We start from the raw sequence: 15,146 nt of genomic DNA, 5'->3' as shown, positions 1-15,146 counted from the left end.
CCAGGCCAGAGCTCCTCAGACTGTGCATAGGAATGATCTGAGTCTCTTGTTAAAATGCAGATTGTCACTCAGTGAGTCTGGTATGACTTTGCGATTCTGCATTTTTAATAACATCCCGGGGATTTTCAAAACTGCTGGAGTGCCACGCTGAATAGCAAGACTCTAGTGGGGCCGGCAGTAGGGGCTGCGCGGGCTTCCTCGTTATATTTTTTGACACCAGCGAGGGCTATGAAAACCCATCTCGGCGGTGAGCAGCAGAAGTGATGAGGAGGTTGCGCGTACGCTCTGCCTTCTGACTCCTTTATGAAGGTAGATCTGTGCCGGTCTTTCCTTAGAAGACTGCTGAGCGTTAACTGGAGTTTAGTGGAGGTGACACGGGAACACTCAGCCGCCTTTGCAGAACTGAAAACCTACTGATGGCAAAGCCCACCGGCCTAACCTCGAATATTCTCGACTCCTCACTCTTATTCCTCCAACCTGGGCTCTGCTGTCCTTTCCATACTCCCTTCCTGGCTCTTACCGGCTGTGAGTACTCTGGCAGAAGTCTCTTAACTGATGGTGGCTCCGGCCCTTGCCCTACCTCCACTCTGCCCTCCCTCTCCACAGAGACATTATCTTTCAAAACACAGGTGTGATCATATCAGCTCCTGGATTAAAATCGCTTAATAGCTCCCTATTAATTACAAGATAAAGTGCAAATTCCCTAGCCTGGCATACCATGTCCTTCAATATCTGGACCCAATCACCTTTCCAGAAAGCGTCCCTTCCTCCTAATTTTCAGAGCACCCTACACTCTTCCTTGGTTCTAAACGTGCCATGATCCTTCTTTCAAATTTCTCCTCTTCCCCGCCCTAGGACCCGTACCTCCAGCCTGAAGGAGTGGTTCCTCCCTCCTCCAGGCTCCCATAGCACAACAGAATTCTTCTGCCTTGCCACCCTATGTGGCCCTGGTGCGTGCACGTCACTATCTCCCTCAACATCAGGAACTTCTGGAAGCTGGGCTCTTTTCCCCATTGAGCACTTACAGACATGGTACTAGGGCCCGTTTCTTTCCAAGAAGCTTGTGAAAATGCCTGAATCACGGAAAGGAGAATTGTTGGCTTCAGAATGAAAGGTGCAGTTGGAATCATCATTTCAAAAGCCAAAATATAGGAATCACTTGCGATCTTTAATTCAAAATTATAGTTAATGTGAGACATGGGTACAATGTCTGAGGGCCTACGTAGATCTTAAAACAGCCCTTCCTTGGTGCCTTTGTCCAAAGGCTTTCATTGAGTGTTTGCTCTGTGAGCTAACACCGTGTTGGGCTTCGGAGATACAACGGTGAGGAAGGAGAGTGAAGAAGGAGCCCAGGTTGTGGACACAAGACCAGTGTGTCAAGTCTCATACATCCAGATTGTCCCATCTGGCTCTCAAAATAACCTAGTGAGAGAGGTATTTTTATGCCCATTTTATATGTGAGAAACCTAAGATTTAGAGAGCTGAAGGAACTTTTCTAGGGTCTAGCTAATAAGTGACCCTTTTCTAGGGTCTAGCTAATAAGTGGTTGATTGATTGAACCCAGATCAAAATCAAAAGAAGGAAACCACCCTATAAACAAGCGATCACAGAACTATTCTGTGTCATGGGGGCTGACACCAGGCAAGGCACCATGAGCCAGAAGCCTAAGAAAGCTGGGGCCAGAGGCACAAGGTTTCACAGAGAAAGCTAATGACTTAGAGCTGGATCCTGTAGGACGAGTGGGGATTCCTCCGTGGGCGGTTTCCCTGCCTTTATAAATAGAACAGTAATGGGTAGTTTTGATCAAATAATAATACTCTAAGAAATTAATGTCCATAACTAGTGTCAGTCACCAAGTTTTCTATTGATTCGCTTCCCACATTCAAAGGTCTATTTTTACCTAAGAATGTCTATTAGCGTCCAAGTGTAATTGTCAAACTAAACCAAATATTATTCATTTTGTCTAGGCACTTTTCTTTCCTCCAGTGTCACATGAAGAGCAGGGGGGATCACACCCCTTCATGCACAGTAGCACACCACTTAGTTGAAGGTTAGGTTTCTAGAGACCTCAGATATCCCGGACACACCCGGCAACTCATTAATAAGCAGGAAAGGTCTCAACACCATAGCTTTCACAAAGCTCTTGCACTTAATAATAAAGGAAAGAATTATCTGCAAGAAGTGACAGCCAGCACTGGAGGGGAGCAACAGAGCACACACACGAGCCTCACCGGCTGAGATTCTGTAAGAGAAAGGCCTGATACTCCCACATATTCCATTAATTCATACAATCTTCTCCATATAAGAAGCATAGGACAAAGAGAATGGGGACGTCAGCGAGCTCTTTGGAAATTGCTTTTGTTTCATTTCCTTTGGATTTTGGCACGTAGAGACCCAGGTACACGGAAAACTCACTTTTGTGGAATGTTCCATTCCCTCAGGAGGCAAGTCGGGGATCTGAGGTAGTGATTCTGGAGGTTTTCCACCAAGGATGGTGTGGTAACCTGTCACTGGTGACCCTTCACATTCTGGGGACGAGACTGTTCTCGGAACTTAGTATGGTGCTCTGGTTAGACGGGGGGAAACCAGAATACAAGGCACATTTTTCACGCTGTAAACCGAACCTAATTCCAGATGTCCAGTCCTCTGCTTACTGCCTCTGTGGTTCACCTTCTACTTTTCTCACTCGTGATGGTTTTAGTTGGCAATTTAACATACGTGATGGAGATGTTTTTAATTTACTCTGTGCTTTTTAAAAAGTTAGCCTTGAAATGAATAATAGCTAAAGCTCTGAAATGGGAAAAATTCCAGCAGATTATGGGCGATCAGAAGAAGATCCTGATTGTCTAGACAGAGGCTGCATGAAAATAGTGATGATGCTAAGGAAGAAGTTGGTAGAGGAGAAGATTACATTTTGTTTAGCATTTTCAGAATTAAAAAAAATGGTAATACTCATTTCTTCACTCGATTCTCATAATAACCCTGGAGAAAGCTACCACTTACCCTTTCTAAAATATAAAAACAGACTCAGAGTTTGTCCAGTTACACCACCAGTATGCTCCGAACTCCTGTTCTCCAAGTCCAGTGGTCTCATTTCTCCTCAGATGTCCCCTTATGAGGGAAGGACGAGGCACATGTCCTTATCACTTGCCTTTAATTTCAGTGATTAATCAGCAGCCCACACTCCAATGATACTAATCAAGTTATTTTTTATAACGGCTCCAATTTAGATAGTTAGAGCGCCTATCTGACTCACACAGGCTTCGCATGAAGAACTTGAGAGTCATGAAAAATAGAATCTGGAATTCTTTTGGCCCCATTCCATATACAATCCCTTCATCAAACTCTGACCTGAAAGGCGCTTGCTTACTCGAATGCCTCTTTCCAGACTCAGCTGGCACCAGCAGCTCAAGAGCCCAGAGGTTAAAAAAAAACCCACCACTTGCTTTATGACTGACAAATGGTAAAGGGAATAACTAACTCACCAATAAGGGCCTCAGTCACGGACCCTGATTTTCCAGCTAAGAAATTGTCATTTCCTATGATAGTCCAAAGCTACTTGGCTTCCTGGTAGGAGATGTGAGTCAGTTGAACGTTGCAGCATTATTCGGCATGATGATTATCATGGATTTACAGCTGTTTCTTGCACAAACCATATTACACACACTCGGAGGACTCTCTAGAATGAGAATCTGAAACCTCAATCCCTCCCGTTCCCTCGTTTTCTGATTCTCTAGTAATGTCAGTTGAAGCTGACATTCTCTCTGAGTCCATATCTGATGTGTTCCAACTGATATCCTCACTTGCTTGTCCTGTCGGCTCTAAGCTTTAAATTTGGAAGGTTTTCAGTGGCTCTTGTTGGCAGGAAAAATGAACAATGAGACGTAGAAAGAGACTTGCTATTACAGCCAAATTTCAGTCACGCAGGTTGTCAATACTAATGAATGCCCTTGAAGCAGATACTGTAAATGCCTGAACTTGCAGTCAAGCTGCCTTTGAGTTCGGATCATTCAGCAGAACAGACATCTTCCCTCTAAATACTGAAGAGCCGGTGTCTGGACTCTGGTTAGAGAGCAGATTTTTTCCAGGGTCACCTATTAGAACATGCGATCGCTGGTAGGCTTCACGTTCCCTTATGTGCTAAGGGTATGACTTTAGCTTTATTCCTAAATCATATAAATGAGATACAGTAGATCCTTCCAGCACTTTCCCTCTGCACTTTGGCATCATAAAGCCTCATTAATCTCGTGTAATTGTTAATAACACCAGATCTAGAGTTATTTTTTTAAAGATGTTATTTATTTATTTATTTGACAGAGAGAGAGATAACAAGTAGGCAGAGAGAGAAGGAGAAGCAGGCTCCCTGCTGAGCAGAGAGCCCGATGCAGGGCTCAATCCCAGGACCCTGAGATCATGACCTGAGCTGAAGGCAGAGGCTTAACCTACTGAGCCACCCAGGCGCCCCAAGATCTAGAGTTAAATAGGCATGGATTCAGGTACTGGTTCCAGCCACTTAATTAACTTCCCTAAATCTGTTTCCTCATCTGTATAATGGGGGCAATAGTAAAATGATGAACCCCCCCCCAGGATTGTTGAGGGTTAAATGAGATAATGTAAAGCATAGTGTCTGGCACATAGAAAACATTTTTAAAAGATATTAGCTGTTGTTATCATGCCAGTGATTAAAATAATACCCCCTCCAGGAATAGTGGGAGTTTTCTGGATATTAAAAAAAAATTTTAGATAATAATGAACACTTTGGAGAAGAAATAATTTGTTTCTCTTGCCCCGGGACTGGGAGAAAAGCAGTCCCTTCCCTCTTCTTCCCTGTGTGTAGTGATTATCGTTACTGTTACAGCCTTGTGATTTTCAATATCTTATTGTTAGTCTTTTGACATCCTGGAGGCAAATGTGAAGGAAAAAAAAGAAAAGAAAAGAATCAGCTTTTAGTGAGTTTAAGAGAAAAGTGACCTCAGTTTAATCATGGTACCTCTTATCAAAGGGAAAATGATATTAAGTTAGGTACTTAAAATCCAAGTATAACAAATAAGGGAACACATGGGCCCTTCCCATTGAGACTTGAGAGAGGGTTTCTGAGGAAATTCAATTTAAAGAACTTTACAGAGGAGCAGTTAGTAACAGCAATATTGTAAACAATCTCCACCTCTAATCAGCTTACGACTTAGGGGCATTGACATGTGTCACTTACAGAAAAGCAACCACATCCCCATAGCCTTGAAATCCTAGATTTTTCATTTGGTTAGAAAAAAAGGCAACATTATATTTTTCTTACACGGTGATAGCTCACCGGAGGCCGCTGTGATGTATAATATTATAAATGGTTTGGCTGCTAATAAGTCTTCTGGGTTGAAAGAGAAGTCCAAGTTGCCTTAAGTCTTCTTAGGAATAACAGAACCTAATATTTGTATCTTCCTTTGCGGTTTCCCAAATATATCAGTATGTATTTTGAGTTTTAATCATGTAAATCTTTAGTTATGAACAGGCTGTGGTTTGGGAGAAGTGGGTAGCTCTATTTGTGAATTACAGTTGTCAATTCCCGTTACCCCAGGCCTGAGCTGACTTGGGGACACAGGAGTGCTGTGTTGGAGGCTGTGTGAGCCTACAGTCTGTCAGATCCCAGCTTCTGCCTACAGGATTCCTCCCTCTTAGAATGTGACTTTCTTCCCCAATAGCTCGTGCACACAGGTAGGGGAATTTTACACGGCTGGCTCTCACTCTACAAAGTCGTTATTCGATATATCCCTGGGAATATAATCTCATATCGCCAGTTCATTACAAAGCAGTTGATACACAAGATCAACAGTTGGCCTTCAGCACATTCTGTCTAAGAGAAATGATCTATTTTGAAATGCTGGAATACCACCCGGCCTTGAATTGCTACTAGGAGCAGCTCAGTCTGAAACTGTTTTTTTATTCTTCTTTTGCCATAAACGAGCATCACAGAATCAAATCCATTGAGAAGAATCTACTTGCTTTGCCAACACAATTATTTTTATAAGAGCCTCGGTCTTCAGATTATACTCATCCAAAGTCCAAGTTGGATGATGGTAGCTGCTTGTTTTTGTTTGTTTTTTATGAATATTTTTTTAAGAGCCCCCTTTTCTCCCAAGAGCCCCCTCCCTAGGCAGATGTACCAAGTATACAGGACTCTTCAGCAAGGTGATTTGAATGCCATCCTGGCAGCAAATAAAAGTGACTTTTCCATCCTGGGAATTCCTTTTTTAATTCTCATAAAACCTGTCCTCCGGAAGGAGTTTTTCTTCAAGGCTAGGCTTTCCTCCCTCCAAAAAAAAATGCCATCTTTTTGATCCACAAAAAGCCACAAAATCTGTCTGGCTATGAAAATAAGTTAATGGAGAAAAAAAAAAGTCTAGGATTTTTACCTTTCCATGTGAAGAGCCGAAGGATTCAGTGATTATTATTATTATCTCGCATAGTTTATCTGCATTTCTTGTATTGCCCTTTGCTTTCTTGACAGGTGAAATTTAGTGAAAAAGCTGGTTCATCTTTAATGGATAGGTATCACTCCCAACACACATTCTCATGGAGGGGATTGTGCCTCCACATTTTATGAGATCTGGCAGCTTGGACCTTAAGCGTCATAATGGCTTGGCCCCTTTGGTGCTGGGGCTCTGATTTAAAAGTCCTATTGAGCTCAGTCTTTTCAAGGCAGAGCAGCTCCTGTGATGGTTACAATTGAATTAGAACAGGCACAAATGCTATAACTACTTTCTTTTGTCCCAATCTTCCTTGCAAAGAGTTTTCACACTTCTAATCAATGTTTCCTTTCACAAAAGAGATTCTTATCCCATATGTAAATACCAGTTGGACTGTGCTTGACCTCAGTTCCTCAGCCCTAATGTTGAAAACCAATAGACCTAAAGGTAAAAACAGCTTGATGGTTATTAGTCTTTCAAGTTAAGACTCCGGTCACCTTTGGTTTGGCATGGTGTAAGGGATCATTCCCTTTAGAACAGAAAAGCAGAAACAGCTCTTCTTGCAAACGAAGTAGTGCAAGATTAAAGGATTTCATGGGGACAAGAGAAACTTTACATAATTCTTTACAGTAACGTTTGTCCCATTTTAAAACCTGACAGCTTTCCAGTTTCCAAGTTGATGGCGGAATTATCAAAAATCTATTCACTAGGTAAATTTGTTGGCCTTAAATCCACCAAAAACTAGGCTTGGAGCTGTGGAAAGTAAAATCTGGTGGTGCTCTTTTATACTACCCCTTCCAAAGGCAGCTTCAAAATAGAAAGGATTTGCAAGGCCTGAGATTTGCAAAACTGGACCTTTGTATAACTTGGTGTGGTTGATGTTCGGTTAGACCCTCAGCTGAATGAATGCATCGTGGCCAACCACCGCCATAAGCATCAATATTCTTGGCTGGTCCCCCTTCATGTGCATTTTGGAGTTAAAGGTGAAATTCCATCTTTAACCCCCTTGTGGTTGTCTGAGAAGTGATTGATGAACTAGATGTGATTTCCTGCAGACCTTTCAAAGGTTGGATGAAAGATGGAATTTCAGCCTCTTTAAAAAAAACAAAACAAAAAAAACAACCCAGGCCTTTTGCTTAATACAGCCTTTAAAATTAATGTCCTTTTTTGAATGCCAAGAAAACAAAGGGGATTTCTCAGAGTGTACGCGGCCTGACACAATAGGCTTTAATTGGTGTCAAGGAGATGTTGGGATGAATGGAGAAATGCCCATTTAGCTGATAAGAGTGAAAAGTGGAGCCTTGTTATGAGCTGTCATCTCAACGTGTATTTAAACTATAGCAAAACTGAAACATATTTGCCATATAGATCATAATGACTCCAAAGGAGCCATTATACTCTATTATGTAATTACATAATCAAAGCATGCATAGTAATCAGCTTTTGGAATTCAATGCTAATCAAACATACCTATAGTATGTGTTTAAGCTAAAATAGAGAACGTTAATTTGCCATTAGTCAACTAAACAAGAATGTGTATACAGAATATTCATGAATAGCTTAATGTTGTGTCAGATGATATTTTTTTGTTTTATATTCAGGGGAAATCAACAATTTTAATTGAAGAAAAAACCAGCACTGAGGAAGATTACTCTTTAACTTGCCGCTCAAAAATTTGCCTCACCTTTTACTGATTATAAAAGGAGATTAGATTAAATTCAGTAATTTTTTTTTTCCTTCCATAAGCTCAAGTGACACAACAATAATTATATTACAGGAGATTCTTGGTGAGATCCTGACCATCTCCATACTATAGGATACGGTATTCTAAATACTACACATAACACAAAGGTTCAAAACAAAACAAAACAAACAAAAACCTCTAGCATATATTGCTTTAGTATTTAGAAACAAACCAATAAGTGTTAGTCAGAAATAGCCAAGAGTAGAAATACGTTGGTGGCCCAATGGGAGATGTGGCGTCTGCTTTGGCCTGAGCCCTAGTACCTTCGTCTACGAAATGGGAGTGTTCTTCTGAGAGCTTACTTTCAGTTCCGCTGACCTTTGATTTCATAAGGGTTTTGCGAAAAAGAAGGTGACGCAAATGACATGCTTTGGTCAATGTCACATCATCTTGCCCATTCGGTTATTTGGGGAGTCGGTTTAGTTTATTTTAACTCCAAACTCTATGAGCTGCAGGGTTCGCACTGGTAATCATTTGGACCACTGAGTAGGCAGTCCTTGGAACATTCGACTTAACTGTTCGGGATAGCCAAACACGGATGGCGATCAAAAAGGTGAAGACAAGCTTTGTAAACAGCAGACAGATTGAATGCCTTTGATTTTTACATAAATACTCAAGTATTCACAAAGGATTGAAGTATCGCCTCTCTTTGAAATAAAGAGTTCTATTTATGTTCAAGTGGTCTTGCCCTTAACCTTAATGCACGTTGATGGGCTTATCTTTTTTGGACGCTGGTTCTCACAGTCTCTCCTCTGCACTTTGGATGACTAAAAACATTACTGTAATATTTAAATGGGATAAACTCTTTCATCAAAAGCCTTCGTGTCTTGAACTTCAAATAATTTATTTTCAAATTACTTTTACTGTAATTCTTATTAATTCAAATAGGTTTCTGATTTGATATAAAATGCTATAAATGCAAGGAACAGTTAATGAATTGAAAGATAGGATTGAGTCTTTTAAAGGAAATGTACAAAATATGCTGTACAAAATAATTGCTTAGATAGAAATCAAATCTTAATGGCTTTGTTAATGATTTGTAGTGAACACTGTGTTTACGTTGACTTGGGGGAACACACACAGCTAGAAAGATTTTTTTCCCTCTGGGTTTCGACAGAATCTTAATTTTTTTTTTCTTTTCCTGAACCATACTCATTTCTAGTGCTAGCTCTCAAAAGTGTTAGCAGGAATCATGGGGCCTCTCTTGGTGATGGTTTTAATTAGGTCGGTGGCAAGTGTGGTTCTTTCAAGTTGGGCATATACCAAACGTTATAAAAGTGGGGACCCCACAGACAGAAGTGGGGCAAAGCCATTTGAAACTTTAAGACACAGAGGGCTCACAGACCAATAGAAAATAGGTTTTCTTTTCTTTTCTTTTTTAAGATCTTGTTTATTTATTTGATAGAGGGAAAGAGAGAGAGAACAAGCAGGGGGAGCTGCAGAGGGAGAAGGGAGAAGCAGTCTCTTGCGGGGCTCAAACCCAGGACCTGAGATCATGACCTGAGCCGAAGGCAGGTGCTTAACTGACTGAGCCACCCTGGTGCCCCAATAATAAGGTTTTCAAAAACAAGTGTTTTGACTCTTCACAAAGTCTAAACTTAGATATCTCTTGGAGGGTAAGAACTAATATTCCTGAGACTTTAATTAGTGCAAAGTTTTAAGAACAAGGGTGGCTCTTTGGAGTTAATGACTACATTGATCTTGGCAGGTTTTGTTCATTTTGGGAGGGTTTTGTTGTTGTTGTTGTTTTGTTTTGTTTTGTTTTGTTTTTGCATTCTGTATTCTTGGTTTGACTTTTGCCTGTTTAGACAAGCTGACTGTGCTGATTTCATGCTAGGTTCATTCTTCCATACAGCCTTAATATGATTTTGCTACTAAAGGAGTAGGTCAAGGGACTCTATTTGTTCTTTCTCTGGGCAAACTGTCTTCCCAGTTAAGAGTCATCTGTGTTCCTCGGTGTCAGTAAGAGTTTACATAGTTGCTATAGTATAAACCAAATTCTGTTCTAACTATGACTTGCCCTTTTATTATGGACTTGACTGGAGAGACTCCCCTGGTGTAAATGAAGTGCTTTCTTTATTAGCAGCCAGGCCGCGGGGGCGAGCTCCCTGTGCTGGCAAGTGGCCGCCATGCGCTGGTAATGAAGGCATTCTCCAGGGGCAAAGTGTGCTGAGTGCCGAGCAGAAGACGCCGTAGTAAACAAGGTGCTTTACAGTCAGGACACTCTCTCTCTCATCTTCAAGTGCGTAATTGTGTTCTGGATAAATTATGGAAATTAAAAAAAAAAAATCAAAGGTTGCTCGTAGGGAAATAACCCTCTTTAAAAACAAGTAAATTCTCCAAGGCAGAGCCAATAGAATCCTGGCAGCAGAGCCTGAGGTTGGCTGGGCGAAAAGTACAAACTGTATGGGCCAGAGGAAGCGGAACTGGGTTCAAACACCGGCCTCGGCACTTAGCTGAATTACATGAGGCAACTTGTTTGAACTTCTCTGGGTCTCCTGTTCTCCACCTTTAAAGTGGGGGTATTGAAAACTCCAGGAGTTTGAGAGGGAAACGTGTGCAAAGCAGCCAGTGCAGTGCCCGGCCCTAGAGAAACGTTTGCTCCCTTCCCTGCTTCTCTTTTTTTTTTTTTTTAAGATTTATTTATTTATTTATTTATTTGACAGACAGAGATCACAAGTAGGCAGAGAGGCAGGCAGAGAGAGAGCAGGAAGCAGGCTCCCCACTGAGCAGAGAGCCTGATGTGGGTCTTGATCCCAGGACCCCGGGATCATGACCCGAGCGAAGACAGAGGCTTTAACCCACTGAGCCACCCAGGCGCTCCCCTGCTTCTCATTCTAGCGTCAGGCTCTGAGATCTGCCCCATCACCCTCTTCAGGCAGCCGTATCGTGGATGAGGGAGATGCCCATCGGTGCTAGTGTTGTGTGTAATACCCTTAGAAATGGTTTGTAACCAAATGAGGTTTCAGGAAAGAATCCATGAGTTAAGCCTGTTGAAGACTGAATGAATAGGGGACGGACGAGCCCGTGGCACCCCCACTCCAGCCCTAACCCATTCGGCTGAAATAGTCTTTACTGATCATAGAATTCTTTTTTCTTTTCTTAGACAATATGCTTTCTCTGTCTTGTGATAAATGTCCTAGAAGATTCTAGTTTACTGTGGGAGACTTGCTGGCCTCACCAGTGCCAAAGTTGTATTTTTAGAAATTGGGGGACAAATCGGAAAGTTGTAGGGAATACAATTGCTGATATAAATAAAAATCCATTTTGATTCTTTCTCTTAAACCTCACCCATCCATATACACCAATTAGCAGTCAAAAATGTCTATACTTGTCAGACATTGTTCCGCCCTTAAAATAAATTACCTTGCTGTTAACAGCCTTATTTAATGTCTACAGTATGTTGTACCTACTTGATTTCTCTTGCCCAGAACATGTGCTGTTTCTGCCTTGACGGTATATCTGCTAATTGAGTTTTAGAAAATCAGGAAGGCTTTTCTTAAACGGATTATTTAAGAAAGGCCCCTACATGGCCTGTTTGTACCCTTCTGCTACACATCAAGTTGTGTTCTATAACAACCTAATTGTCATGATATCTATTTCAAGGGGGAATTTATCAAGTCACAGTGCACCCTTCTGTTTGGAAGAAATATTTGAGGATGTGAGCAGAAATTATTTTTACAGAAAGGCTTCAGGCAGTTAAGAGTACTGACATACAAATCGTATTTTCATCACTGTCATTCACATCCCGCGCCTCAAATAAATAGGTCATTATTATTCCATCGCAACCGTCCTATGGCGCCTCAAAGTATGGAGCTCTGTTTAATGTAACTGCTGTCCAGCTGACCCGTGTAATTTATTGGTGATTTTTACAGTGACATTCTCGGGCCACCACCATTAGCCAAGGCACTCTGATCTCTTTCAGCAAAATACTTCATTATCACTTGTGATTTTTTTAGCATTAGTATTATAACCATGTTAACATAGCAAGGAACTGTCATTTTCTGAGACATCGGATTTGAGGTTGGCTTTCGCAATTTCAACAAATAATACAGTAGCAAAGATGATACCACCACGGTTTTGCAGAGCCCATCATGCAGCAGAGCACACGAGGGCAAAAATGTGCAGATGGCAAAAATTTTACCTGAAGGACTTCATAATAACGCACCAAAGTGATCCAGTCTTATGTTACCTAATTATAAGTAGTAATTAAGAATGTATACACTTTTTAACAAGCAACACCCCTGTTTTATTACTTTAATTGCATAAAACATAGGATCACAGTCACCTCCTCTTTGTCTCCCGTCTCCTCTGCTAATGTCTGAGAGCCTTAATGTGGGTCTGGATGGTACTCAGAGAGAACACACCAGCATTCTGAGGAAGGACTGACACTAAAAGGTATAGTTCTACAGAAAGCATCTTATTAGGGTCCAGTGGAATTGTAACTGGCTTTAAGTTCCAGTACCCCCCAAGATGGTGGTCAGGACTTGTAAGGTGCGGTTAATGTTGAAGGGACTGAGGCCTATCCCCGGGCAGTCTTTCTATAGGTTCCTATTATGTTTTTTTTTTTTTTTTAAGATTTTATTTATTTATTTATTTGACAGACAGAGATCACAGGCAGGCAGAGAGGCAGGCAGAGAGAGAGGAAGGGAAGCATGCTCCCTGCTGAGCAGAGAGCCTGATGCGGGGCTCGATCCCAGGATCCTGAGATCATGATCTGAGCCGAAGGCAGCGGCTTAACCCACTGAGCCACGCAGGCGCCCCTCTATGGGTTCCTTTTAGAAGTGAGAGATTCTTATTTATGTTGGTAACAGACTTCTTTAGATAGAAGAACTCTCTGCCCGCAACCCAGTAGACCCCATTTGGTATTCTAGTCACCTTACAGCAAGTCCCGTGACTTCAGACCGATGCAACGCTGGAATCGTGCAGTTTAATTTTTCTTGAATTTTCTTACTAGATTGGGTTACCCTGAGGAAATAAGGGTATCGTCCTTTCTGTACATACTGTTGCCAGGGCCAGGAAAAAACACCTTGAAAAGCTTGCTTGATTGGCAGGAATTCCCCTTTCCTTGTTCTTTTCTCCAGTCTGGGAATCCACTGCTCCCTCCAGCCGACTTCTGAATTCTGGGTTTGTCACAGAAATCTGCGGAGGGAAAAAGAAGCATTCCTTCGTGGATTTTGTTTTTGTTTTTGTTTCTTGGGATTGTTTTTTGTTTGTTTGTTTGTTTGATTTTTTTTTTTTTTTTTTTTTTTTGGATCACTTTTTCTCTTTGTTGTTATTCCACAACATTGTTCACCCCACTAAGCCTTTGCTGCGGGATCAAACTAGGGAAAGTTTCCCCTTTCGCTCACTACAAGGCCTGTGGGCCCGCATGCTCACACCAAGGCTAATTCCCTGCATCAGAGATCTCAAGGCTGGGGTTTCACGTTGGTTGACTCCTCAATCACCAAGAATTTCTGTTTGTCTGTGGCTCTAATAATTTTGTCCTTATCCCCTAGTTCCCTCCCTTCTAATCCTCTATCAGAGGCTGGTCTGTTTCTAGGTAGATTTGGCTTAAAGCCATCTCAGACACCCTGGTCACACTTCCTCACTGTGTCCTGCCAAAAAAGGGTCCTTCAGCAGAAATTACGATAGCACGTGGAAATCTTCCATTTCTTCTAATTACATCTCTATGTGCGTGCTCTCTCACAATAGTATTTATCTTTGACCTTTGTTTCTAACTGTGACAAAGTTGGGGTTTGGGATTTTCTTTTGTTTTTGTTTGTTTGTTTGTTTTGGTGGGGGGAATGCATGAACCACCCTGATCTATAGTCACCTGGAAAGCTTGGGAAGAGGGACCAGGAGACTCCATTCGCAGATCCATACCACTCACCACGTGGAGTTGCCTGGTAAATGTTGGGATTTAACAACTAGAAAGAGGATGGTGAGGATGATGGCAGCCACCATTTATTCAGTCTTATAGGAAGCTAGACTCGGTGCTAAATGATCTATATTTATTGCCTTCCTCGATCCTTCTGACAGCTCTCTGAGAGGGCTTTGAATTACTGTCCCCATTTTGCAGATGAGAAACTGGTTCAGGGACTTTAAATGCTTTACTTGAAATCATACAGCCAAAAAGCAATCATCTTCTTCCCCTTCCTGATCGACCACCATACCCATCGCCCATGCTACACTTTTTACTCCACACGTGCAGATTCGATGCCCATTTCCACCCACCTGGCAGTTTCTGGAAGATCAGGACAGTGCCCTGTATTTCTGTATGCTCTGCTGTGCTGGTGCAGAACAGGACATTCAACAATTACTTCATCTTCTGCTCGTCAGTTGAATTCTCTTCTTCCCCTTCCTGTGCTGTGGATCAAATGGGTCATTTACAAGGGGCTGCGGCTCCTGTCACTAATCACAGAAGCAACAAATGAGAGCAGATGTGGAGATAAGCCTTCTATCAGTGAATCCGAAAGCCTTGACTTAGTGAGGAGTTCTGAAAGAGAAAGTCTAAATGGCTAGATGGGGGGCCATCGACAGAAGGAGCAAGGCTCAGGACTGCCCAGGGCTCTGGGTGAGTCGTGAAGCCATGAGTTTCTGAGAGCAGAGTAACAGACTGAACTAGGAGCCTTCCCAGGATTTTACTGGGCTTCCAGACAGTCCTAGTTGAGTAGGTCCTCCCTCTCCCACACAGTAAACAGCTGAAGTGCCTATACCTTGAGAATGACGACATCTGCTAACAAGATGAGATTATTTACTGAGCCGCCTCTCTGCTCCTATTAAGTGGCCCCTAGAGTTTCCTGTGAGGCAACCAAATAGCTTAGCTCAAGGGCATGTGAGCTGAGGGTAGGTATATGCTTTTCCCCTACTCCATCCCTGAGAGCGGCAGTTTCTTAGAAAAGTCAACTCTCTGACCTTTCGGTACCTTTCCAACACACTCCTCAACGGGTACAAGATAGCGG

General features: G+C 42.1%; 1 protein-coding gene and 1 long non-coding RNA gene across 7 annotated transcripts in view; one reads left to right on the top strand and one right to left on the bottom strand.

Annotated features, from left to right (window-relative positions):
• CADM1 (cell adhesion molecule 1) overlaps window positions 1-15,146 on the top strand; it is a 325,642-nt gene that overhangs the window by 244,578 nt on the left and 65,918 nt on the right. The gene's annotated exons all lie outside the window — the stretch shown is intronic.
• On the bottom strand, window positions 8,421-14,957 carry LOC309840507. The gene is made up of 3 exons (XR_014298635.1): window positions 14,419-14,957; window positions 13,081-13,344; window positions 8,421-10,459 (listed from the first exon to the last, which is right to left on the bottom strand). It is a non-coding gene; the product is annotated as an uncharacterized lncRNA (long non-coding RNA).

This window comes from Mustela nivalis (genome assembly GCF_964662115.1).
Source record: "Mustela nivalis genome assembly, chromosome: 9".
Lineage (NCBI taxonomy): Eukaryota > Metazoa > Chordata > Mammalia > Carnivora > Mustelidae > Mustela > Mustela nivalis.
Note: the sequence above shows the minus strand (reverse complement) of the source record. Positions and strands in the feature narration are given on the sequence as shown.